The 653-nt window shown below is 33.4% G+C and overlaps 2 non-coding genes across 2 annotated transcripts; both read right to left on the reverse strand.

The window, feature by feature from the left end:
• Window positions 1-322: 322 nt before the first annotated feature.
• TRNAA-AGC lies at window positions 323-395 on the reverse strand. Its single transcript has one exon. It is a non-coding gene; the product is annotated as a tRNA-Ala (tRNA).
• A 138-nt stretch (window positions 396-533) lies between these two features.
• On the reverse strand, window positions 534-606 carry TRNAA-UGC. The gene has a single exon. It is a non-coding gene; the product is annotated as a tRNA-Ala (tRNA).
• Between the last annotated feature and the right edge of the window lie 47 nt (window positions 607-653).

Raw genomic sequence — 653 nt, forward strand, 5'->3', positions numbered from 1 at the left:
GTACAAAGTAACACTAACAAAGGTACGAAGTAACACTAACAAAGGTACAAAGTAACACTAACAAAGGTACAAAGCTCATAAAAGTTTTTTTAATCTAAAATACCATTGAACGGTCTTTTCAGTTTCATATAGGCTTTGTTCCCAAATTTTATATTATTGTGATAGAAACTATAAATGACCATTATATTCATTGGTCAGATATTGCAATTGTGAAGAAGTGAAGAAGTCCTCCTTATATAAGTATCTTTTCTTTTTCTCTCCTACCCACCTTATACATAACATGTTAAATTAACTCGTATTGAAAAAAATCATTTCTTTCTTTTGGAGATGCGGGGTATCGATCCCCGTACCTCTCGCATGCTAAGCGAGCGCTCTACCATTTGAGCTACATCCCCACAATTTTTGCATCACAAAACCCTAAATTTTTCATTATCAATAATAGTGAAAATGAAGAAATTTTGCTACACAACAGGTCATGAATAAGGAAAAATTTGAAAAGAAACAATATATTTAATAATAGATAATCATATTTTTGGAGATGCGGGGTATCAATCCCCGTACCTCTCACATGCAAAGCGAGCGCTCTACCATCTAAGCTACATCCCCATGATTCTTACATCATAAAACCCTATTAATGTCCCATCATCAATAAT

The sequence above is a fragment of the Cucurbita maxima genome, unplaced genomic scaffold (assembly GCF_002738345.1).
Source record: "Cucurbita maxima cultivar Rimu unplaced genomic scaffold, Cmax_1.0 Cma_Scf06869, whole genome shotgun sequence".
Lineage (NCBI taxonomy): Eukaryota > Viridiplantae > Streptophyta > Magnoliopsida > Cucurbitales > Cucurbitaceae > Cucurbita > Cucurbita maxima.